Genomic DNA, 26307 nt, shown 5'->3' on the forward strand with positions numbered 1-26307 from the left:
AAAAGAAAACATAAGAGAAAATCTTCAGGGCAAGACTAGGTGAAGAGTGCTTATATATGACACCCAAAGCATAGTCCATAAAAATGAAAACTGATAAATTGGACTTAATCAAAATTAAAACTTTTTCTCTGAGAAACACTCTGTTAAGATGAACAAGGAAATGGCAGTCTTAGAGAAAGTATTTGCAAACCACACATCTTGCAAAGGATTTATATCTAGAATATATTAAGAACTTTCAAAACAAGAGTAAAACAAACAAGCAAATATTCCAGTTAGAAAACGGACAAAAACACAGACATTTTACCAAAGAGAATATACAGATGGAAAATAAGCACATGAAAAGATATTCAATATCATTAACCATTAGGGAAAAGCAAATTAAAGCCACAATGAGGTATCACTATACTTATTAGTAGAGCTAAAAAAAATAGTAACAATACTAAATGCTGATGAGGATGCAGAGAAACTGGATATTGCATATATTGCTGATGGGAAAGTAAAATGGCACAGCCACTCTGGAGAACACTTTGGCAGTTTCTTATAAAATTAAACATACAGGGCTTCCCTGGTGGCACAGTGGTTGAGAATCTGCCTGCCAATGCAGGGGACACGGGTTCGAGCCCTGGTCTGGGAAGATCCCACATGCCGTGGAGCAACTGGGCCCGTGAGCCACAATTACTGAGCCTGCGCGTCTGGAGCCTGTGCTCTGCAACAAGAGAGGCCACAATAGTGAGAGGCCCGCGCACCGCGATGAAGAGTGGCCCCCGCTTGCCACAACTAGAGAAAGCCCTCGCACAGAAACGAAGACCCAACACAGCCATAAATAAATAAATTTAAAAAAAAATGGGCAAGCAACACAGAATAGGGTAAATTAAAAAAAAAAATTAAACATACACTTACCATATGACCCAGCAATTGGACTGTTGGACATTTATCCCAGAGAAATGAAAACATGTCCACTCGAAACCCAGCTTTATTTGTAATAGCTCCAAACTGGAAATGATAAAGTGTTCTTCAGTGCTAACTGCTTAAGCAAACTGTGATACATCTGCACAATGGAATATCACACAGCAATAAAAAGAAACAAAGTATTAATACATGCAACAACTTAGGTGGATGTCAAGGGTATTATACGGAGTGAAAAAAAAATCTCACAAGTTGCACACTTATGATTTAGTGTAGTATTGTCAAAATTTTATGTGGTATTCTCAAAATTAAAAAAAAAAAAAAAACTAACAGAGATAGAGAACAAATTAGCGGTTCCTAGGAGTTAGGAATGGGGTGAGGGGTGTGGGAGAGAGGGATATGTGTGTGGAGTGACTTAAAGGATACTAGAGGAGAAATCTTAATGGTAGTTACACAAAGGTATACATACATGTGATAAAATTGCATAGAACTACACACAAACACACACTTGCACGTGCACACATACACACACATTCACAAGCCTGCATGTGAAAACTGGTGAAATCTAAATAAGGTCTGTGGCTTCTTTGCATGAGTAGAACACTTCACATATAGCAGGTGCTCCCTGAATGCTCACTGATTGAAGGGATAACTGAATAAATGAGTGAAGCTATTAAATTTAAATAGTTTCAAGAAATGTTTGAATTATCTCATGAGTCACTGACTCATAATGAATTGCAAAAGAAGCTAGGGATATTTATATTTTATTCTTAAACCTTTTAGAAATAACTAGTTCCCCTACAACAAGTTTCTTAATGTGCATTTAAGAAGTAGAAGGCTAGCTGAAAATCTGACTCAATATGAAACTTCTCATGTTATTATTTATTTTTTCTTGTTCAGTCATAACTGTGATTGAACAAAGGAATCATATTGACCTAAATCGGGTGTAGAGTAGTACAGACAGCTGGCATAACATGATAGAGGAAGACATTTAGGATTTTCTAAACAGAGTCTTTTCAAGACTCAAGATAAGATTATCTGTGTCAACATTCAAGACCCTGTATTTTGAGGGTCAGCTGAGTGACCTGGCAGATAAGTACGCTAGTTTTAAGACTGAATCCAATTTCTGACTACAAATGGCTTAAGTCACTATGAGGAAAGACCAAGGTAATCTGTGGTCCATCAACACCATTTCTGGCCTTTAGCATGATTTTGTACTTTTAATGTTGTGGTAGTGCAGGGCAGAATTTTTTATAAGTAAAGTAAATGAATAAATGAGATCCCCTTGAGCTCAGTGGTTTGAATATCTTTAACCTTAGTATACAGCACTTAAACTGAAAACATATCTTCAAAGGCAGAAGACTTAAATTAGCGGTAAACCAGACCTTTTATAAACCATTAAAACATACTCATAATTATTTATTCATTCATTCAAAGAAAAACTGTTGAATCTATTTCATGGCAATATCAGAGATAGCATAATTAAAAGGAGTCCACCGTAAAGGTTTGCACAGCACAACTGGGATACAGACATGCAAATACACACTTATAATAGTACACGATGCTGCCACACAGGAGGTCAAGTAGGAACATGATGAGAAAGTGCCTGATTGTGCTGAAAACATCAGGGAAGAAGGGAAGAGTTCCCAGAGGGGCTGAGGCTTGAGTGGAGAGTTGAAAGATGAGCAGGAGTTTGCTTGGCAGACAATGAGAGGGCATTTCATAGTGAAAGAAATAGTAAATGCCAAGGTTTAGACTGTTAAAAACCTAGACTTGCTTAGAAGTGGAATGTCCTTGGAATGGCTAGAGCAGAGCTCTTCAAACTTATTTTTGCTCTCTTGTACCTCCTAAAAGACTTTTGAGAAACTCTGTACCCCTTCATCAATTTTAAAAGTAACACCTAAAAATTTAACCATAAGTTTAAATTATAGCAAAGAATATAATTTCTGGCATATTATTTTAAATTATTGATATTTAAAAATACATTTTAAATCTACTCTTCTAAATGTATCTTTGGTAACATAATAATTTGATAATCACCATCATTCATTAAAAAAATTCATGGTCATGCACTTTTTTAACATTGAGAAATTATTCATTGCTCCTTTTTTTGCTTTGAATTTGTGTTTCCATTTCATCGCTCCTATAGAACTTTATACTAATGTAACATATAAATATACTTTTTTCAAAGTCTTTAGTTAGTCACCTATTTCTCTGCTAAAAACATATTTTGAATAAAAACAAACATTTTGTGATATTTTTAATTAAAGTTTTTATTTTGAGATCATTGAATATTCACATATAGTTGTAAGAAATAGTACAAAGAGATTCCACATACGCTTTACCCATTTTCCTCTGGTGGTAGTACCTTGCAAACCTGTAATACAATATCACAAGCAGGATATTAACATTGATATTGATCATAAGTTATAACATGTTAAAAATTTGTTCTCAATTGAGTTAGCTTTTGAAATGATTCCTTGTCCAAAATTGATCAAAACAATATTTTAAAATGTTGATTAATGAATAGTAAATAAAGTGGAAAATACATATTTAATGAGCCAAGAGTGGCTTTTCTCTCCCAGATTAGTTCTTGTGTCAGTGGATGAAGAGTAATTATTGGTATAATAAGACAGGATTTAGCATCATTTATATTGCTTTTTTTTTCTTTTATAGCTCTAAGTACTGAGAAACTTTGTTCACATAAATAAGTAGATGGGGAAAAAAAGAGTTCTGTTTGACTGAGTGGATGATGGTGCCAAGGTAGAAAATATAGAAAAAGCAGGAGCAAAGGGGGAGGCAGTTTGGTTTTGGAGGTGTTGAATTTGGGATCTCTACAAATTTGACCATGAAAGGCACTTCCACAAAAGCAGAAGGAGGAGCAGGATTCAGGCGTGTACCAGACAACAAAGGAGAGAGGGGTTTGAGCAAGTCCCTTGTGGCCCACAAATATGAGTGCTTCAGAGAGATGAAATAAGTACAAGGGCATCTTGGCCAGGTTAGAGAGGACAGTCGGTCTCTCTCTGGCACAGAAGTTAGGCACTTCAGAGTGTTCTGGACCAACCATCTTCCTTAATTGTTATAGGGAATGTCTGTACTGCCAAGGAACATTCAGAGATCCTGATCAGATCATAAGCAACACGCCCCAATGCATGGGACCCAAGAATCTTGTGGGAGGGAACTTGAACCTGGCTCACAATGGGGCTTTAGACATATGGGATCTTCCAAGGAGTCCAGATAATGTGACCCTCGGAGGAAAAAAATGTCTTAGAGTGATAGAGTGGGCTATGGCTTCCGAAAGATAGGAAGAAATGTATCTTGAGCAAGTCACCTCACATATAAAATGGGAATAACAAGCATGAGGAAGACTACCTGGCACATAGTAGGGTTTCAATAAATATTAGCTCCATTAGTAGTAGTAGCAGCAGCAGCAATAGAAGTTCCAAATACCATGGCTGCTGTTGCTAGTTGGGCCCTTAGCTTCCCACCTACTTCATCTCCATCCTAGAGATTTTCAGTGCCCTAGAAAGATGTTGGCTTTCTAGGGGGGGGGATAAAAGTGTTTTTAGGTGTCCAATTGCTTGCAGTGGTAAAGCAGCTTATAAGAAACAAAGGGAGGCTCCTTATAAGACACAGAAGGAAAGAATAAATGATTGTTGGCATTTTGGGGGAGATGGGTAGTGCCTGATGAGGGTCTGTGGGTGTCATGGGGCCAGATGGACTGGAGAACAGCTACCACAGGGGTGACGCAGATGTGGCAGGCATCTGGCAGAAAGCAAAGCAATAGCTGCATGAGGGGATAAGGGGAAGACAAAAGCAGCAGACATGAGCTCTGAGGGGAGATATCCTTCCCTCAACTAGAACTTTTATAGGGGATCCCCCCAACCCCAAACAAAGCTTAACTTCCTCCTAACCAAACAGTTGACACTGAGATTAGGGTGTTACATCAATTGTGACACATTCATGTACAATGTGGGTGAGAAATAGACATTGATTTGGCAAGTGGGAAGTCTCTGGTTATCTCAGCCTAATTGTTTCTGTGGAGTATGGGTGCAGGAGCCAGCGTGGGAGAGGTAGAAGAATCCACAGGAGGTAAAGGGAAGCACACTCTGGTACAACAAATCACTGAATGGTTGGGCTAGAGCAAAGCAATTTTGTTCCTCTCCACTCTGTCCCCTCTTCACTATGCCAGAGTGGAGTGATTCTTTCCCAAGACAAGGAATAAACAGGACATGTAAACTGGAGCACACCATGTCCATATGAGGACTTAGAGCGTCATTAATGAGACAGGCTACAGGACATGAACAGGATGAGGACTGTTCCTTGGAATTACCCACTGGCTGCTACTGTAGATTATTTGTCAGAAGATAATATTCAGCAAATGGGGTAATTAAAGGTGCCTTGGGGTTTCAAACATAGTGAACACTCTTGGATATTGAAACTTTGGAAAAAATTATCCTAGGGTATGAACTAAATGCCCTGAAATTGGGGTGTCCCAAAGATAGGTTTATACGTTTATAAGTAGGTGGAATAAATAATCACCTTTGTGTGTGATGCCTTGAAAGATCTCCTTTCTTAAAATATGTCCTAGTAATCATTGAATCTTTAGTGCCTAGAACAGTACCTGACACTGAATAGATGCTCAATAAATGCTGAATTGATAAATCAATTGTAGAAAATATCTTACCCATTCATACTCTGTAGTATGAGGTTGTGGGTGTTTGAAGCACCGCCCTCATCCAGAAACAAGGAAAGGAGTACATCATAAGTCTCCAAGGCCTCAGTGATAACATCTTCAGTTTTCGTTAATCAAATGACTTTTCTCCCATGGTATGGTATGGGAGGGGTTAGAAAGCCCGGAGTGAGGGAGGCATCCATGTGGTACTGGGAGTATCTAATGAGGAGGATGTGCCACATGGCCTTGTCTTCATAGTGGTCCAGCCGGAACGCCAGTTCTTCTCCAGATTGCATGTTCTTCTTCCATAGCTTGAGCAGGGCTAGTGGTGTTCACCTGTCCCCGATGCCAGGCCCAGGGCGGGGCTCCACCCCTGCCCCACCCCCAACCCTGTGGGAGGATGGGCCACATGCAGTTCTGAGTCCCCAGGGGCCACAGCCGAGGAGAGTGAGGTGGCTGAGCCCTGGGTAGCTGAGGACACATTGAAAGAACAATGGCAATAGAAAATCAATACAACATGAAAACAGGAATCTGCTTCCTGAATGGATTGGAAAATCAGGGACTAGTAGAAGGCTAGCAGACCACACAAAACCACTCCTCCATTCTTTGTTGCTGTGTGGCTGACAGGGTCTTGGTGCTCCAGCCGGGTGTCAGGCTTGAGCCTCTGAGGTGGGAGAGCTGAGTTCAGGACATTGAACCACCAGAGACCTCCCAGCCCCATGTTATATCAATCAGCGAGAGGTCTCCCAGAGATCTCCGTCTCAATGCTAAAACCCAGCTCCACTCAACGACCAGCAAGATCCAGTGCTGGACACTCCATGCCAAACAACTAGCAAGACAGGAATACAACCCCACCCATTAGCACAGAGGCTGCCTAAAATCATATTAAGTTCACAGACACCCCGAAACACACCACTGGATGCAGTTCTACACCAAAAAGACAAGATCCAGCCTCATCCACCAGAACACAGGCACCAGTCCCCTCCACCAGGAAGCTTACACAACCCAGTGAAACAACCTTACTCACTGCGGGCAGACACCAAAAACAATGGGAACTACAAACATGCAGCCTGAGAAAAGGAGACCCCAAATGCAGTAAGTTAAGCAAAATGAGAAGATAGAGAAATACATAGCAGATGAAGGCGCAAAGTAAAAACCCACCAGACCAAACAAATGAAGAAGAAATAGGCAGTCTACCTGAAAAAGAATTCAGAGTAATGATAGTAAAGATGATCCCAAATCTTGGAAATGGAATGGACAAAATACAAGAAACATTTAAGAAGGACCTGGAAGAACTAAAGAGCAAGCAAACAATGATGAACAGCACAATAAATGAAATTAAAAATTCACTAGAAGAAATCAATAGCATAAAAACTGAGGCAGAAGAATGGATAAGTGACCTGAAAGATAAAATAGTGGAAATAACTACCACAGAGCAGAATAAAGAAAAAAAGAATGAAAAGAATTGAGGACAGTCTCAGAGACTTCTGAGAAAACATTAAACAAAACAACATTTGAATTATAGGTGTCCCAGAAGAAGAGAAAAAGAAAGGGACTGGAAAATATTTGAAGAGATTCTAGTTGAAAACTTCCTTAATATGGGAAAGGAAATAGTCAATCAAGTCCAGGAAGCACAGAGAGTCCCATACAGGATTAATTCAAGGAGAAACATGCCAAGACACATATTAATCAAACTATCAAAAATTAAATACAAAGAAAAAATATTGAAAGCAGCAAGGGAAAGCAGCAAATAGCATACAAGGGAATCCCCATAAGGTTAACAGCTGATCTTTCAGCAGAAAATCTGCAAGCCAGACGGGAATGGCAGGACATATTTAAAGTGATGAAAGGGAAAAACCTACAACAAAGATTACTCTACTCAGCAAGGAACTCATTCAGATTCAACAGAGAAATTAAAACCTTTACAGACAAGCAAAAGCTAAGAGAATTCAGCACCATCAAACCAGCTTTACAACAAATGCTAAAGGAAATTCTCTATGCAGGAAACACAAGAAAAGGAAAAGACCTACAATAACAAGCCCAAAACAGTTAAGAAAATGGTAATAGGAACATACATAGCGATAACTGCCTTAAATGTAAATGGATTAAATGCTCCAACCAAAAGACACAGACTGGCTGAATGGATACAAAAACATGACCTCTATATATGCTGTCTACAAGAGACCCACTTCAGACCTAGGGACACATACAGACTGAAAGTGAGGGGATGGAAAAAGATATTCCATGCAAATGGAAGTCAAAAGAAAGATGGAGTGCCAATTATAATATCACAAAATAGACTTTAAAATAAAGACTATTCCAAGAGACACAGAAGGACACTACATAATGATCAATCTTGGATTCATCAAGGGATCAATCCAAGAAGAAGATACAACAATTGTAAATATTTATGCACCCAACATAGGAGCACCTCAATACATAAGGCAAATGCTAACAGCCATAAAAGGAAATAGACAGTAAAACAATCATAGTGGGGGACTTAACACTCCACTTTCACCAATGGACAGATCATCCAAAATGAAAATAAATAAGGAAACACAAGCTTTAAATGATACGTTAAACAAGATGGACTTAATTGATATTTATAGGACATTCCATCCAAAAACAACAGAATACACTTTCTTCTCAAGTGCTCATGGAACATTCTCCAGGATAGATCATATCTTGGGTCACAAATCAAGCCTTGGTAAATTTAAGAAAATTGAAATCTTATCAAGTATCTTTTCCGACCACAACGCTATGAGACTAGATATCAATTACCGAAAAAATCTGTAAAAAATACAAATACATGGAGGCTAAACAATACACTACTAAATAACAAAGGGATCATTGAAGAAATCAAAGAGGAAATCAAAAAATACCTAGAAACAAATGACAATGGAAAAACGACAACCCAAAACCTATGCGATGCAGCAAAAGCATTTCTAAGAGGGGAGTTTAGAGCAATACAATCCTACCTCAAGAAACAAGAAAAATCTCAGATAAACAACCTAACCTTACCCCTAAAGCAATTAGAGAAAGAAGAACAAAAAACCCCACAAAGTTTGCAGAAGAAGAGAAATCATAATGATCAGATCAGAAATAAATGAAAAAGAAATGAAGGAAACAAGAGCAAAGATCAATAAAACAAAGAGCTGGTTCTTTGAGAAGATAAACAAAATTGATAAACCATTAGCCAGACTCATCAAAAAAAAAAAAAAAAAGAGACAAGACTCAAATCAATAGAATTAGAAATGAAAAAGGAGAAGTAACAGCTGACCCTGCAGAAATACAAAGAATAATGAGGGATTACTGCAAGCAATTATATGCCAATAAAATGGACAACCTGGAAGAAATGGGCAAATTCTTAGAAAAGCACAACCTTCCAAGACTGAAGCAGGAAGAAATAGAAAATATAAAGGGACCAATCACAAGCACTGAAATTGAGACAGTGATTAAAAATCTTCCAACAAACAAAAGCCCAGGACCAGATGTATTCACAGACGAATTCTATCAAACATTTAGAGAAGAGCTAACACCTATCCTTCTCACACTCTTCCAAACTATACCAGAGGGAGGAACACTCCCAAATTCATTCTACGAGGCCACCATCAACCTGATACAAAAACCAGACAAAGCTGTCACAAAGAAAGAAAACTACAGGCCAATATCGCTGATGAACATAGATGCAAAAATCCTCAACAAAATACTAGCAAACAGAATCCAACAACACATTAAAAGGATCATACACCATGATCAAATGCGGTTTATCCCAGGAATGCAAGGATTCTTCAATATACACAAATCAATCAATGTGATGCACCATATTAACAAATTGAAGGAGAAAACCATATGATCATCTCAATAGATGCAGAAAAAGCTTTTGACAAAATTCAACACTCATTTATGATAAAATGCCTCCAGAAAGTAGGCATAGAGGGAACTTACCTCAACATAATAAAGACCATATATGACAAACCCACAGCCAACACTGTCCTCAATGGTGAAAAACTGAAACCATTTCCACTAAGATCAGGAACAAGGCAAGGTTGCCCGCTGTCACCACTATTATTCAACACAGTTTTGGAAGTGTTAGCCACAGCAATCAGAGAAGAAAAAGAAATAATAGGAATCCAAATCGCAAAAGAAGAAATAAAATTGTCACTGTTTGCAGATGACACGATACTATACATAGAGAATCCTAAAGATGCTACCAGAAAAATACTAGAGCTAATCAATGAATTGGGTAAAATAGCAGGAGACAAAAGTAATGCAGAGAAATCTCTTGCATTCCTGTACACTAATGATGAAAAATCTGAAAGGGAAATTAAGGAAACACTCCCATTTACCATTGCAACAAAAAGAATAAAATACCTAGGAATAAACGTAACTAAGGAGACAAAATACCTGTATGCAGAAAACTATAAGACACCGATGCAAGAAAGTAAAGATGATACAAATAGATGGAGAGATATACCATGTTCTTGGATTGGAAGAATCAACATTGTGAAAATGACTATAATATCCAAAGTGATCTACAGATTCAGTGCAATCCCTATCAATCTACCAATGGCATTTTTCATAGAACAAGAACAAAAAATTTCACAATTTGTATGGAAACACAAAAGACCCCGAATAGCCAAAGCAATCTTGAGAAAGAAAAACAGAGCTGGAGGAATCAAGCTCTCTGACGTCAGACTATACTACAAAGCTACAGTAATCAAGACAGTATGGTACTGGCACAAAAACAGAAATATAGATCAATGGAACAGGATAGAAAGCCCAGAGATAAACCCAAGTACATATGGTCACCTTATCTTTGATAAAGGAGGCAAGAATTTACAATGGGAAAAAGACAGCCTCTTCAATAAGTGGTGCTGGGAAAACTGGACAGCTACATATAAAAGAATGAAATTAGAACACCTCCTAACACCATACACAGAAATAAACTCAAATTGGATTAAAGACCTAAATGTAAGGCCAGAGACTATAAAACTCTTAGAGGAAAATATAGGCAGAACACTCTATGATTTAAATCACAGCAAGATCCTTTTTGGCCCACCTCCTAGAGAAATGGAAATAAAAACAAAAATAAACAAATGGGACCTAATGAAACTTAAAAGCTTTTGCATAGCAAAGTTAACCATAAACAAGATGAAAAGACAACCCTCAGAATGGGAGAAAATGTTTGCAAATGAAAGAATTGACAAAGGATTAATCTCCAAAATATACAAGCAGCTCATGCAGCTCAATGTCAAAAAATTAAACAACCCAATCCAAAAATGGGCAGAAGACCTAAACAGACATTTCTCCACAGAAGATATACAGATAGCCAACAAACACTTGAAAGGATGCTCAACATTACTAATCATTAGAGAAATGCAGATCAAAACTACAATGAGGTATCACCTCACACCGGTCAGAATGACCATCATCAAAAAATCTACAAACTATAAATGCTGGAGAGGGTGTGGAGAAAAGGGAACCCTCTTGCACTGTTGGTGGGAATGTAAATTGATACAGCCACTATGGAGAACAGTATGGAGGTTCCTTAAAAAGCTAAATAAAGAACTACCCTATGACCCAGCAATCCCATTACTGGGCATATACCCTGAGAAAACCATAATTCAGAAAGAGTCATGTACCACAATGTTCATTGCAGCTCTATTTACAATAGCCAGAACATGGAAGCAACCTAAATGTCCACTGACAGATGAATGGATAAGGAAGATGTGGTACATAAATGCAACGCAATTTTACTCAGCCATAAAAGAAAATGAAATTGAGTTATTTGTAGTGAGGTGAATGGACCTTGAGTCTGTCATACAGAGTGAAGTAAGTCAGAAAGAAAAAAACAAATACCGTATGCTAACACATATATATGGAATCTAAAAAAAAAAAAAAAAAAGGTTCTGAAGAACCTAAGGGCAGGACAGGAATAAAGACACAGATGCAGAGAATGGACTTGAGGACATGAGCAAGGGGAAGTGTAAGCTGGGACGAAGTGAGAGAGTGGCATGGATTTATATACACTACCAAATGTGAAATATATAGCTTGTGGGAAGCAGCCACACCGCAGGGAGATCAGCTCCGTGTTTTGTGACCACCTAGAGGGGTGGGATAGGGAGTGTGGGAGGGAGACACAAGAGGCAGGGGATATATGTATATGTAGGGCTGATCCACTTTTTTATATAGCAGAAACTAACACAGCAATGTAAAGCAATTATACTCCAATAAAGATGTTAAAAAAAAAAAAAAAGCAAGCCCAGAGTGCTTGCCAGTTGTGGGTAGGAGTGGCTGAAAGAGTTTAAAAGGAGACAAAAAATGACATCAGACTTTGCAAAATCTTTACCCTCTACACATTCTTCTCTTTGTTCAGTCTTGTCCAGAACTAGGACTTCTTTCTAATGAGACCACAGGCTGTAAAACTAAGAAGCCAATATAAGATTTGGAGATGAATGGTTCCTGGGCTGGTTCTGTTAAAAATTTGCTTCATTTTCTAAGCACTTGTGACTTTTTTTTTTTAACCTTTTCCATTTCTTTCTTTCCCTTTGTCTGTCAGCCCACCTCTACCACTTCCTTCCCTTGCCCTGCTCCAAAGTGCTCCTTCCTTGGACCCCCACACACTTTGATAGCTTTGTCGCTTCCTTGCAGAGCGTGTTTGGGGGAGTGTGTCTCAGCCAGTAACTGGAAGTAATTATGGAGGCACCTGCAGACCAGCTCTGAACCTCCTTGTTTTATGGGCATATAACATTCAGCCCTAAAAGTTTTACAGAACTCTTTTAAAGTCATTTCAACTCATGTCCTTTCCTCAAGCTGCCTGAGTTTCCTTTTTTTTTTTTTTTTTTAATAGAAGTGACTTTGGGAATCATTCTCTTTGCCACGTGCTACTCTGGCGGTCTTGCGCTTAAGCTGGGAAAAGCCAGTTGGAACTTGGATACAGCATCACTTTGGGAGCTTGGCTGTCTGCTACTGAGATTTAATCTTTTAATCAGCAACTTCTCTCTTTTCTTCCCCTGCACCATCCTCTGGACCACACAACAACCCTGTCTTAGTGTTTTAGTTCGTCTCTTATAATCAAGGCTGAAAGGTCTCCTAAGAAGGCACTTGTGCTCCCCGCCACTCCGTTGAGCAACAGCTGCGCCACACATGGCCACCAGTTGCTAAATCCAGAGAGCCCCATTCATATTATGTTCTATGTACAAGTAAGTGGTACTGGCATGTGGTGAGTTCAAGTTCCAGTACAACATTCAGGTATGCAAGAAATGTAACTTTTATTTATTCTTCTATAATGAACTTTATACTTATTTTGAGCCCCACTGTTGCTGGGTAGTAGAAATTTATTCTTAGTCAATTGAGTTTCTTTTGCCTGGGTCTGTATCTAACTGCAGAGCTGACTTATAAATACCAAGGCCATAGATGGAAGGATCCATTTTGTCCTTAGTCATCAGGTGATGCTGGTAACCTAAGATGACCCTTGTTCCCATCACAGGGTCCTTCACCTTCAGGGATTCTCTGGAAGGCTCTCTATCACCCTGCCCTCTTAGCCTCACTGGTCAGCATTCTTCTTTAGAACTAGGCTCCTTACTCAGGAATCCATCACTGGAATGAGGCAAACCCCCCCTGTTGTCAGATCACATGCACCTATTTTGAGTCTTTATCCCTTTACTGAGGTCTCAAAAGATAGATTACAGTCCATTTTATCTGGACCCACCACCGTCTATACATTCCCATTATTTCCTTTTTATCTCTTTTCCTCCAGCTTAGGAGAATCTTTTCTAGGCTTTAGCCTAGAAATGGTAATGTGAGGCAAGGATTGCTTTCCTCCATTTATCTATCATGCTGGCTAAACCATGGAGTCCTCTCAGGGAATGGTATAGGTTTTGGAAATCTCACATCCAGAAAAGGACTTCTTTCCTTGCTTTTCACTCTGTAATGTAAGGAAATGAATGAATGCAGGTAATGAATGTATGCAAGAGAGTCTGGCAGTAAGGTAAGGGGGAGGGAGGCAAGGAACCACTTGGGTGAAATGTTAGTATTTCCAGAATGTTGCCCCTCAATTCACACTATTACTTCAAAATTTCCCCTGAGTAGGTACTCTTGGTCTGGTGGTCAGTCCCTAGGAAGCCTTGTAGGACAGGTGTTGGGGAGGTGAATGAGAGTAGAGAGAGTCTAATAGTGTCTCAGAGTGAAGACTGAAGGGCCAAGGTATGGTTGAAACATATATTGACATGTCTTTCTACTTCCTGTTTCAAAGTGGCAGGTGAGAGCAGAGAACACAAAGGAAGGAATTCTATTGTAGGAAAGGGAATCCCGTCCCTCCCATCCTATCACATTTATCCCTCAATTATGTTTTTTTTGTTTTGTTTTGTTTTGTTTTTTGTTTTAAACATCTTTATTGAAGTATAGTTGCTTTACAATGGTGTGTTAGTTTCTGCTTTATAACAAAGTGAATCAGTTATACATATACATATGTTCCCATATCTCTTCCCTCTTGCGTCTCCCTCCCTCCCACCCTCCCTATCCCACCCCTCTAGGTGGTCACAAAGCACCGAGCTGATCTCCCTGTGCTATGTGGCTGCTTCCCACTAGCTATCTATTTTACATTTGGTAGTGTATATATGTCCATGCCACTCTCTCACCCTGTCACACCTCACCCCTCCCCCTCCCCATATCCTCAAGTCCATTCTTTAGCAGGTCTGTGTCTTTATTCCCATCTTGCCACTAGGTTCTTCATGACCTTTTTTTTTTTCCTTAGATTCCATATATATGTGTTAGCATACTGTATTTGTTTTTCTCTTTCTGACTTACTTCACTCTGTATGACAGACTCTAACTCCATCCACCTCATTACAAATACCTCCATTTCGTTTCTTTTTATGGCTGAGTAATATTCCATTGTATATATGTGCCACATCTTCTTTATCCATTCATCCGATGATGGACACTTAGGTTGCTTCCATGTCCTGGCTATTGTAAATAGAGCTGCAATGAACATTTTGGTACATGACTCTTTTTGAATTATGGTTTTCTCAGGGTATATGCCCAGTAGTGGGATTGCTGGGTCATAGGGTAGTTCTATTTGTAGTTTTTTAAGGAACCTCCATACTGTTCTCCATAGTGGCTGTATCAATTTACATTCCCACCAACAGTGCAAGAGGGTTCCCTTTTCTCCACACCCTCTCCAGCATTTATTGTTTCTAGATTTTTTGATGATGGCCATTCTGACCGGTGTGAGATGATACCTCATTGTAGTTTTGATTTGCATTTCTCTAATGATTAATGATGTTGAGCATTCTTTCATGTGTCTGTTGGCCATCTGTATATCTTCTTTGGAGAAATGTCTATTTAGGTCTTCTGCCCATTTTTGGATTGGGTTGTTTGTTTTTTTGTTATTGAGCTGCATGAGCTGCTTGTAAATCTTGGAGATTAATCCTTTGTCAGTTGCTTCATTTGCAAATATTTTCTCCCATTCTGATGGTTGTCTTTTGGTCTTGTTTATGGTTTCCTTTGCTGTGCAAAACCTTTTAAGTTTCATTAGGTCCCATTTGTTTATTTGTGTTTTTATTTCCATTTCTCTAGGAGCTGGGTCAAAAAGGATCTTGCTGTGATTTATGTCATAGAGTGTTCTGCCTATGTTTTCCTCTAAGAGTTTGATAGTGTCTGGCCTTACACGTAGGTCTTTAATCCATTTTGAGTTTATTTTTGTGTATGGTGTCAGGGAGTGTTCTAATTTCATACTTTTACATGTACCTGTCCAATTTTCCCAGCACCACTTATTGAAGAGGCTGTCTTTTCTCCACTGTATATGCTTGCCTCCTTTATCAAAGATAAGGTGACCATATGTGCGTGGGTTTATCTCTGGGCTTTCTATCCTGTTCCATTGATCTATGTTTCTGTTTTTGTGCCAGTACCAAACTGTCTTGATTACTGTAGCTTTGTAATATAGTCTGAAGTCAGGGAGCCTGATTCCCCCAGCTCCATTTTTCGTTCTCAAGATTGCTTTGGCTATTCGGGGTCTTTTGTGTTTCCATACAAATTGTGAAATTTTTTGTTCTAGTTCTGTGAAAAATGCCAGTGGTAGTTTGATAGGGATTGCATAGAATCTGTAGATTGCTTTGGGTAGTAGAGTCATTTTCGCAATGTTGATTCTTCCGATCCAAGAACATGGTATATCTCTCCATCTATTTGTATCACCTTTAATTTCTTTCATCAGTGTCCTATAATTTTCTTCATACAGGTCTTTTGTCTCCTTAGGTAGGTTTATTCCTAGATATTTTATTCTTTTTGTTGCAATGGTAAACGGGAGTGTTTTCTTAATTTCACTTTCAGATTTTTCATCATTAGTATATAGGAATGCAAGAGATTTCTGTGCATTAATTTTGTATCCTGCTACTTTACTAAATTCATTGATTAGTTCTAGTAGTTTTCTGGTAGCATCTTTAGGATTCTCTATGTATAGTATCATGTCATCTGCAAACAGTGACAGCTTTACTTCTTCTTTTCCGATTTGGATTCCTTTTATTTCTTTTTCTTCTCTGATTGCTGTGGCTAACACTTCCAAAACTATGTTGAATAATAGTGGAGAGAGTGGGCAACCTTGTCTTGTTCCTGATCTTAGTGGAAATGGTTTCAGTTTTTCACCATTGAGGACAATGTTGGCTGTGGGTTTGTCATATATGGCCTTTATTATGTTGAGGAAAGTTCCCTCTATGCCTACTTTCTGCAGGACTTTTATCATAAATGGGTGTTGAATTTTGTCGAAAGCTTTCTCTGCATCTATTGAGATGATCATATGGTTTTTCTCCTTCAATTTGTTAATATGATGTATCACGTTGATTGATTTGCGTATATTGAAGAATCCTTGCATTCCTGGAATAAACCCCACTTGATCATGGTGTATAATCCTTTTAATGTGCTGTTGGATTCTGTTTGCTAGTATTTTGTTGAGGATTTTTGCATCTATGTTCATCAGTGATATTGGCCTGTAGTTTTCTTTCTTTGTGAGATCTTTGTCTGGTTTTGGTATCAGGGTGATGGTGGCCTCGTAGAATGAGTTGGGGAGTGTTCCTCCCTCTGCAATATTTTGGAAGAATTTGAGAAGGATAGGTGTTAGCTCTTCTCTAAATGTTTGATAGAATTCGCCTGTGACGCCATCTGGTCCTGGGCTTTTGTTTGTTGGAAGATTTTTAATCACAGTTTCAATTTCAGTGCTTGTGATTGGTCTGTTCATATTTTCTATTTCTTCCTGGTTCAGTCTCGGCAGGTTGTGCATTTCTAAGAATCTGTCCATTTCTTCCAGGTTGTTCATTTTATTGGCATAGAGTTGCTTGTAGTAATCTCTCATGATCGTTTGTATTTCTGCAGTGTCAGTGATTACTTCTCCCTTTTCATTTCTAATTCTATTGATTTGAGTCTTCTCCCTTTTTCTCTTGATGAGTCTGGCTAATGGTTTATCAATTTTGTTTATCTTCTCGAAGAACCAGCTTTTAGTTTCATTGATTTTTGCTATTGTTTCCTTCATTTCTTTTTCATTTATTTCTGATCTGATCTTTATGATTTCTTTCCTTCTGCTAACTTTGGGGTTTTTTTGCTCTTCTTTCTCTAATTGCTTTAGGTGCAAGGTTAGGTTGTTTCTTCGAGATGTTTCCTGTTTCTTGATGTAGGCTTGTATTGCTATAAACTTCCCTCTTAGAACTGCTTTTGCTGCATCCCATAGGTTTTGGGTCGTCGTGTCTCCGTTGTCATTTGTTTCTAGGTATTTTTTGATTTCCCCTTTGATTTCTTCCATGATCACTTCGTTATTAAGTAGTGTATTGTGTAGCCTCCATGTGTTTGTATTTTTTACAGATCTTTTCCTGTAATTGATACCTAGTCTCATAGTGTTGTGGTCGGAAAAGATACTTGATATGATTTCAATTTTCTTAAATTTACCAAGGCTTGATTTGTGACCCAAGATATGATCTATCCTGGAGAATGTTCCATGAGCACTTGAGAAAAATGTGTATTCTGTTGTTTTGGGGTGGAATGTCCTATAAATATCAACTAAGTCCATCTTGTTTAATATATTATTTAAAGCTTGTGTTTCCTTATTTATTTTCATTTTGGATGATCTGTCCATTGGTGAAAGTGGGGTGTTAAAGTCCCCTACTATGATTGTGTTACTGTCGATTTCCCCTTTTATGGCTGTTAGTATTTGCCTTATGTATTGAGGTGCTCCTATGTTGGGTGCATAAATATTTACAATTGTTATACCTTCCTCTTGGATCGATCCCTTGATCATTATATAGTGTCCTTCTTTGTCTCTTGTAATAGTTTTTATTTTAAAGTCTATTTTGTCTGATATGAGATTTGCTACTCCAGCTTTCTTTTGATTTCCATTTGCATGGAATATCTTTTTCCATCCCCTCACTTTCAGTCTGTATGTGTCTCTAGGTCTGAAGTGGGTCTCTTGTAGACCGCATATATATGGGTCTTGTTTTTGTATCCATTCAGCCAGTCTGTGTCTTTTGGTGGGAGCACTTAATCCATTTACATGTAAGGTAATTATCGATATGTATGTTCCTATTCCCATTTTCTTAAATGTTTTGGGTTTGTTATTGTAGGTGTTTTCCTTCTCTTGTGTTTCTTGCCTAGAGAAGTTCCTTTAGCATTTGTTGTAAAGCTGGTTTGGTGGTGCTGAACTCTCTCAGCTTTTGCTTGTCTGTAAAGGTTTTAATTTCTCCATCAAATCTGAATGAGATCCTTGCTGGGTAGAGTAACCTTGGTTGTAGGTTTTTCTCCTTCATGACTTTAAGTATATCCTGCCACTCCCTTCTGGCTTGCAGAGTTTCTGCTGAAAGATCAGCTGTTAACCTTATGAGGATTCCCTTGTGTGTTATTTGTTGTTTTTTCCTTGCTGCTTTTAATATGTTTTCTTTATATTTAATTTTTGATAGTTTGATTAATATGTGTCTTGGCGTGTTTCTCCTTGGATTTATCCTGTATGGGACTGTCTGTGCTTCCAGGACTTGATTAACTATTTCCTTTCCCATATTAGGGAAGTTTTCAACTATAATCTCTTCAAATATTTTCTCAGTCCCTTTCTTTTTCTCTTCTTCTTCTGGGACCCCTATAATTCGAATGTTGGTGCGTTTAATGTTGTCCCAGAGGTCTCTGAGACTGTCCTCAGTTCTTTTCATTCTTTTTTCTTTATCCTGCTCTGCAGTAGTTATTTCCACTATTTTATCTTCCAGGTCACTTATCCGTTCTTCTGCCTCAGTTATTCTGCTATTGATCCCATCTAGAGTATTTTTAATTTTATTTATTGTGTTTTTCATCGTTGCTTGGTTCCTCTTTAGTTCTTCTACGTCCTTGTTAAATGTTTCTTGCATTTTGTCTATTCTATTTCCAAGATTTTGGATCATCTTTACTATCATTATTCTGAATTCTTTTTCAGGTAGACTGCCTATTTCCTCTTCATTTGTTAGGTCTGGTGTGTTTTGACCCTGCTCCTTCACCTGCTGTGTGTTTTTTTGTCTTCTCATTTTGCTTATCTTACTGTGTTTGGGGTCTCCTTTTCAAAGGCTGCAGGTTCGTAGTTCCCGTTGTTTTTGGTATCTGTCCCCAGTGGCTAAGGTTGGTTCAGTGGGTTGTGTAGGCTTCCTGGTGGAGGGGACTAGTGCCTGTGTTCTGGTGGATGAGGTTGGATCTTGTCTTTCTGGTGGGCACGTCCACGTCTAGTGGTGTGTTTTGGTGTGTCTGTGGCCTTATTATGATTTTAGGCAGCCTCTCTGCTAATGGATGGGGCTGTGTTCCTGTCTTGCTAGTTGTTTGGCATAGGGTGTCCAGCACTGTAGCTTGCTGGTCGTTGAGTGAAGATGGGTCTTGATGTTGAGATGGAGATCTCTGAGAGATTTTCACTGTTTGGTATTACATGGAGCTGGGAGGTCTCTTGTGGACCAGTGTCCTGAAGTTGGCTCTCCCACCTCAGAGGCACAGCCCTGATGCCTGGCTGGAGCACCAAGAGCCTTTCATCCACACGGCTCAGAATAAAAGGGAGAAAAAAATAGAAAGAAAGAAAGAGGATAAAATAAAATAAAATAAAGCTATTATAATAAAAAATAAGAAAAAAATTATTAAGAATAAATGTATTCAGAAAAATTTTTTTTTAATTTTTACATATAGATTTATTAATTTTTTATAATAAAAATAAGAAAAAAAATTATTAAGAAAAAAATTTATTAAGCAAAAAAATTTTTAATTTTTTAAAATAAAAGATATGAAAAAACATTAAAATTTTTTTTAATTTCTAAAAATAGAAAATAAGGAAAAATTATTAAGAAAACATTTATTAGGAAAAAATAATTTTTTAATTAAAAAAAAAAAACGGACAGACCTGACCCTAGGACTAATGGTGAAAGCAAAGCTATACAGGCAAAATCTCACCCAGAAGCATACACATATACACTCACAAAAAAAGGAAAAGGGGAAAAATTAATATATCCTGCTCCCAAAGTCCAACTCTGGAATTTGGGATGATTCCTTGTCTATTCAGGTATTCAACAGATGCAGGCACATCAAGTTGTTTGTGGAGCTTTAATCTGCTGCTTCTGAGGCTGGTGGGAGAGATTTCCCTTTCTCTTCTTTGTTCGTACAGCTCCCGGGGTTCAGCTTTGGATTTGGACCCGCCTCTGCCTGTAGGTCGCCTGAGGGTGTCTGTTCCCCGCCCAGACAGAACGGGGTTAAAGGAGCAGCTGCTTCGGGGGCTCTGGCTCACTCAGGATGGGGTGGGGGGGGCGGGGGAGGGCGCGGTACGGAGGAGGCGGGGCGAGCCTGCGGCGTGAGAGGCGTCGTGACGTTGCACCAGCCTGAGGCGCGCCGTGCGTTCTCCCGGGGAAGTTGTCCCCGGATCACGGGACCCTGGCAGTGGCGGGCTGCACCGGCTCCTGGGAGGGGCGGTGTGGAGAGTGACCTGTGCTCGCACACAGGTTTCTTGGTGGCGGCAGCAGCAGCCTTAGCGTCTCCTGCCCATCTCTGGGGTCCGTGCTGATAGCCGCGGCTCACACCCGTCTCTGGAGTTCGTTTAGGCGGCGCTCTGAATCCCCTCTCCTTGCGCGCCGCGAAACAAAGAGGCAAGAAGAAGTCTCTTGCGTCTTCAGCAGCTGCAGACTTTTTCCCGGACTCCCTCCCGGCTAGCACCGAAGCCCGAGCCTCAGCTCCCAGCCCCCGCCCGCCCCGGCGGCTGAGCAGACAAGCCTCTTGGGCTGGTGAGTGCTGCTCGGCGCCGAGCCTCCGTGCGGGAGTCTCTCCGCTTTGCCCTCCGCACCCCTGTGGCTGCGCTCTCCTCCGTGGCTTTGAAGCTTCCCCCCTCCGCCACCCGCAGTCTCCGCCTGCGAAGGGGCTTCCTAGTGTGTGGAAACCTTTCCTCCTTCACAGCTCCCTCCCACTGGTGCAGGTCCCGTCCCTATTCTTTTGTCTCTGTTATTTCTTTTTTCTTTTGCCCTACCCAAGTACGTGGGGATTGTCTTGCCTTTTGGGAGGTCTGACGTCTTCTGCCAGCGTTCAGTGGGTGTTCTGTAGGAGCAGTTCCACGTGTAGATGTATTTCTACTGTATCTGTGGGAAGGAAGGTGATCTCCGCGTCTTACTCTTCCGCCATCTTGCCCCCCCTGTTTTAATTTTATCCTTCCAGATGAGAAAAGACAAAAATGAACAGTGGTTTTGAGTGTAGGAAATGATAATTATAGTCTCTAAAACTGGAGAAGTAGGAAGGAAAAGGTTATTGACACTACATTAAAAGGGGTCTTGAACCTACCAGCAAGGTCTATGAAGAATTAAGCCTACTGTCCCAATCCCTTAAGATTTCCTTTCCTCCCACAGTCACTAATTTCAGGCTACTGCAAATAATTTTTGAATGCCTATATGCTGTCTATGAAGAGAATGGGCACTTGTCTATTTGCAACTGTGTCCAATTCATTTCTGTCTTCTGGGTGTGTCTGGGTCTTAAGATCAGAACATGGAAATAAAGTGTGAGCAGCTTAGAGGCAAATCAGAGCTCCTTATGTGAGGGTATTTCTCTGCCTTGCCTGATGATGTCTGGTATCACTCTGTGAGGTCTGCCCAGTTTGTGGTCAGACCCTAGCTTTCATTTTCTTGGTGAATGAAGATGGTTAGGTGGGAGCCAGTGAGGGGTGGGAGCAAATGAGTGTGTGTGGCCAGGCTGCATTATGTAATTATAATAATATTGACAATAGTCTAATACACATTTTGAATTACTTTGTTCTGGAAAATAAGCTAAATGCTTATTTATCTGCATTACTACCAATACTTCAATTTTTATAACAACCCTTTGAGGTAGGAACTCTCGTTATTTCCATTGAACAGATCGGGAAATAGCCTTAGCACTTTTAAAGAATGTCCTCCTAAATAAAGATCAATACATTTCCAGTGAGAGTCCACAGCCAAAGAAAGAGCCCTGGTCACTCCAAAGGCCACTTAGTGTGAGAGAGGCTTCTGTGCAATGGTGTAAGGAGTAACCACTTGTAACCTCTTGGAGTATGACCCGTGTTGTTTGTAACGAAAATGGAGGAAAGTGTGGGGCATAAGTACCCACTTCAGAAGATGATGCTGGTTTGCTTGAATATTAAAAATAGTCCTGGAAGGTAGCATTTTGTACTATCTTTTCCTGATTTCTATTAAGTTCCTCCTGGAAAAGTATTGCTCATTTCCCTGTGAGGGTAGGTTGAACCCAAGTGACAGAGAGGACAGGAAGGAGTTGCCACTCTTGGGACTCGGTTTTTACTTATTATATATCATGTATTCTTCCTTCTTTTTTTAAAATTGAAATATGATTTACAATGTTGTGTTAGTTTCAGGTGTACAGCAAAGTGATATATATATATATAGATATATATATATATATATATATATATATATATATATACTTTTTCAGATTCTTTTCCATTATAGGTTATTACAAGATACTGAATATAGTCCCCTGTGCTATACAGTAGGTCCCTATTGTTTACCTATTTTATATACAGTAGTGTGTATACGTTAAGCCCATACTCCTAATTTATCCCTCCCCCACTTTACCCTTTGGTAACCATAAGTTTGTTTTCTATATCTGTGAGTCTATTTCTGTTTTGTAAATAAGTTCATTTGTATAATTTTTGTAGAGTCCACATATAAGTGATATCATATGATAATTGTCTTTCTCTGTCTGACTTACTTCACTTAGTATGATAATCTCTAGGTTCATCCATGTTGCTGTAGATGGTATTATGTCATTCTTTTTTATGGCTGAGTAATATTCCATTGTGCGTATGTACCACATCTTCTTTATCCATTCATCTGTTGGTGGACATTTAGGTTGCTTCCATGTTTTGGCTATTGTAAAGAGTGCTGCTATGAACATTGGAGTACATGTATCTTTTCGAATTAGAGTTTTTATCTTTTTCTGGCTACGTGCCCAGGAGAGGGATTGCAGGATCATATGGTAGCTCTATTTTTAGCTTTTTAAGGAACCTCCATACTGTTCTGCATAGTGGCTGTACCAATTTACATTCCCACCAACAGTGTAGGATGGTTCCCTTTTCTCCACACCCTCTTCTTTTTCCTTCTTAATGAAAAGTTTTCACCTTCCTCTTTTTAAGTTTTGACCAACATTCCTCTTTAGATTTTGAGTCTTATGCCTTACTCAGACTTTGGCATGAGCATTTGGTTTGTGTGTGTGTGTGTGTGTGTGTGTGTGTGTGTGTGCTCTTTTCATCAAAATGTGAAAGAACTTTTATAAAGTAAACCATGAAATAAGTTAATGTCTTTCTTCCCCATATGGGTGTATCAGTGTGTGTGTCTCTGAGTGATTAAAACCCACTCCCCTAATAACTTAACCAGTTTGTTTTAGCTGGAATAAAGAGGGATTGAGAGCAGTGTGGGATGCCCATGCTCAGGAGAGAGGAAGGAGAGCACACACTTGCGGGAAGGGTGTGAGAATGAACAGGCAGTGAGTGTATCACTTGACCATCTGTAGCAGATAGAGAGTAGATGTCTGCGGCTGCTCATTCCCAGCCTTTCCCCTTCTCCTCAGGCTACTGAGAGATGGGAGTCTTGGAACACAGCTCACCAAGCCGAGGTGGTGACGGTCCATAACACAAATTTCTCCACATGGTTTTTATGATTGTCTCACTCCGTCCTGCATGCTAGCTCTCAGAGGCACAGGAGGAGAATAGGAATGACTCTTAGCCATAAGCCCGTGTAGCCCCCTCACTTTACAGAAGAGACCTTGGGAAAGGTTAAAGAGCAGGGCCAGTGTCACACAGCTAGTCAGGGTCAGGACCACATTTCAAAGTCCTTAAGTTCTAATCTATAACCTTGGTGTCTACTGGACAGAATTACTGTAAGAGGTCCAGGGTCTTGACCTTTTTCCTTAACATAGGTTGGTGTACACAGCACTTACTCCTGAATGAGAGTATGCACTATTCTAATTATATAGTAGGTAAGCTCATTACTAGGTGTTCCATACAGATGACTTGGGGCTAGAAGTATCATCTCTCTGGAATCAAAAATATAACTGTCAGTAAATGTGTTCAAAGGCTTATGCTTTTCATTAAAATTTAAGTGCCGTATGGTTAAATCTATATTCTCTTGCTTTGGGGATGTGTATTAAGGGTGCTGTGGATGAGAACTCTGGCCAATTGTCCTTGGCATGGAGGAGATTTGCTGGCAGGGCTGAGGATTTGCATGTTTATGCTTCTTCCTCCTCTTATAAATAACCAGGTTTATTGAAAAGAGACTGTGAATATTTTTAGATTTGGAAAAATCTCATTTGGACTTGAGGCAGAGACTTCTAGAGGTTGATAAGAAGCCTACTATTATCATGACCATGCTCGTATCCACTTTGAGTGCCCCAAGGCCACACTCCCAGCCTATGTCTTTGACACATGCTACTTTTGCTAGCCCTTCTTCCTGGAACCTTATTTCTGTTCAGCTCTAGTTCCTTTCTCTGCTGCTAGAGGAGATCCCAAGAGAACTTGTCTTGGACTTACCATAGGATGAGGAGGTATTTGACATTTGCTCAGGGGCAAGAATATGGATAGAAAATAACTATTGATTGGGAAGCTTTTTGGTCTTTGGTAGTATTTCATGCATTGTGCTCCGAGTAATTCAGTATTCCATATGTCAAAAAGTATTCTACCCCAAACAGGTTCTGTGTTCAAATAAATTTGGGGCACAAAGGATTAAACAAAATTGCTGCAGGACTTTTCAGAACCTTTAACAAAACAGTTCTTAGGTACAATGTGAATCTTCCAGAGGACGTATGGCATGCTACCTTTCTTTCCTCAAGCATATTTAACCACTGATACTACTTTTTTTTTGCAAAGAATCACCCAGGACCAGAGTTTATGAACACAATTTGGGAAAAACTACTCAGCGTAGATACTCAAAACTTATAGGCAAGTTGTAGCCTTTCAAAGTTTGATTCTGGCAAATTGGTATAGGCAATTTGGAGAGAACAAAAACGTGTTCTGTTAGAATCCTCATTGATGTGAAGGTCGATATTGCTGTTAGAGAACCGAGAGCATAATGGTGTATAACTTTGATGATAATTATTACTGAAACTGGATATGTAAACATGAAGCGGAAGGCATCTTGAAAGATGGAAATATTTCATTTTACCAGGTTTATTCAAATACTGGACACCCTGGATGTTTTTGAAATAGATCTGTTTTCAAACTAATTTTTACCTATAGATTGACATAATAATGATGCACAAATGTATAAAATTATACAGAATATATTTTTATAAAAGGAAAAAATAATAATGTTGAATGTTTACTGGAAGTAATAGAAATGATAAACAACGGAGATGAGGTCTAGCTTTGTTTTAGATGTGAAAGTAGACAATATATCTCAGGACAAGTCTAAGCATGGCTTGGTTAATGTCAGCATGTCTGAGTAGACTAGAAGAAACTAGAACTTGGATTTAGAAACTGCCCTTTGCAATATGGTAGTCACTAAAAAGGCAGATTGAGCTGCCCATTACAGAAACCAATGGGTGTGGCACCAGATACCCTGGTGACTGTATCCTGCCCATAAAACCATGTATGTAGTTGTCTATAGGGTTGTCTATAGGTATAGAGTTCAGGAATGGGACATATTGAATATGATCTGGCAAAAGAAAGGCAGGGCTATTCCTCTGTGGGGTCCGCTATACTCAGCAGACTATTGATGCAGGGAGGACTTAGGTAGGAGGAATGAAGCAAGTCTGGGGAACTGGGATTGGATCTGGGACACAAGGGCAGGATCAGCCTGGAAATATAGCTAGGATGACTCTGGATCCCAGAGGGTTGATCCAGAGCTGTTGACATTCCCTCTTCCAGGTCCTGGAGGTGAAGATGGGTCTGATCCTAACAATGTTTAGGGGTGAAGAAGGAAAGTCTTCCATGGGGAGAGGAGAGAAGCAGGGATTGGGAGCTAGACAGATAGAAGTTGGGATTCTCAGAGATCCTTAGCCTTTTCTTTTGTAATATACAGTGATACCACTAGGTCTTTCATCTAAGCCCAGATTGGATGCAATGGTTGGAACTCTTCTCTGAAACACCTCCCTTGGTGTTCTCAGGGAGATTTGGGAGGAATGAGAGTGGAGCAAATTCCTATAGTGCCCATGACATTCGGAATTTCATGGTAGTTCAGTTGGACTTGTCTTTTCTCTCAATGGTTGTTAGCTCCTTGAGATTAGGGGTCA

General features: G+C 39.5%; 1 protein-coding gene across 1 annotated transcript in view; it reads left to right on the top strand.

The window, feature by feature from the left end:
• PAPPA2 (pappalysin 2) overlaps positions 1 to 26307 on the top strand; it is a 300349-nt gene that overhangs the window by 107232 nt on the left and 166810 nt on the right. The gene's annotated exons all lie outside the window — the stretch shown is intronic.

Source organism: Balaenoptera musculus, chromosome 1 (genome assembly GCF_009873245.2).
Source record: "Balaenoptera musculus isolate JJ_BM4_2016_0621 chromosome 1, mBalMus1.pri.v3, whole genome shotgun sequence".
In the NCBI taxonomy this organism is placed as follows: domain Eukaryota; kingdom Metazoa; phylum Chordata; class Mammalia; order Artiodactyla; family Balaenopteridae; genus Balaenoptera; species Balaenoptera musculus.